This window comes from Tetrao urogallus, assembly GCF_951394365.1.
Source record: "Tetrao urogallus genome assembly, chromosome: 22".
Taxonomy (NCBI): Eukaryota; Metazoa; Chordata; class Aves; order Galliformes; family Phasianidae; genus Tetrao; species Tetrao urogallus.
In genome coordinates, this window is record NC_136835.1 from 5148090 (window position 1) to 5149290 (window position 1201).

The following is a 1201-nucleotide window of genomic DNA, read 5'->3' on the forward strand; positions in this document are numbered from 1 at the left end:
GTGCTCCACGATGGGAAATAACTACTGGAGGAATGTCTGGCTGAATAGATTCATCTCTTCACTGTGCTTCTACTTCCAGAAGAGAAGGGGATCTTCAGTAACATGGCTAGAAGGAAAGGAGATGCAGATATGAAAACACACGTGTAACAGTGTAACACGTTCTTGCTGTGATGGAAGGGAGCTGGAGCTACCAGCTACTGCACTACAGCAACACACTGCAGAATAAAGCAGGCTTCCCTTAACGAACACCGGCATTCTCATCTTCCATTCTCAAGCACATTGCCTAATTATTTTCTCCTTAATAGGAGCTGGGAAGAACTCAACCATCATACAGAAGGGTACTGAACTCCTCCTGCACATCCCTCCTCAGCCACAAGCGTGCAGCAGAACATTCTGCACGTGGTCCTGCTGGCACACACAAGGTCAGAAAGCAACACACTGTGCCCAAAATCAACATTAAACTTCTAACAGGGAAGGATGCATTCAGAGATGCATTGCTGGCCTCACGCTTACAGCCAGCCTTCTCCTCACACAGAAGGGCAGCTGGCATTCAGGTAATGTGACAAAGGCAACTTTTAGAATAAGAATAATGAAACGTAAACTCTAATTGATGCAAGTCCAAAGATCCTGACAAACTGCTCTCAAGTTATGTTTTATTCACCTCTTGCAATTTTACTGAGGCCTCTCAATCTGCCACTGGGAATCTCAGAAGGGTTTGTTTTTTGGCTCTGGTGATTGGTTCAGCACCTTCCCAGTTCTTCATCTCCAATGCCACACTAAATATCCACAGCCCTGGAATTAGCATGAGGCTGAGCCCATTTTGTTTCTCAGTTACTCCAATTAGCTTTGCTTTATACTCAGTGCCTCCCTGGACTGATCCAACGCCAGCACCCTGTCTGTGCACCACGAAGAAAGCAGAAGGCTCCTTGCTGATGCTTTCATTCATTTGCATTTTAAATGCAAATTATTTTAGTCATATTTTATTCCCATAAATGCCAGCAGTTGGCTCCTCAACGTCAAGCTAAAAAAAGATAAGGAAAAAAAGCAGTCCATTTCTGCCTTCTGCTGATTTCACCACAAATGAATAAGCTCTGCAGACCTGAACACTGACTGAACCATCGGCCTCAGCCAGAACGTGGAAATCAACAGCACAGAAACATCACTGAACAGAACATGTGGGGTGGAAATAAATTCAAAAAGA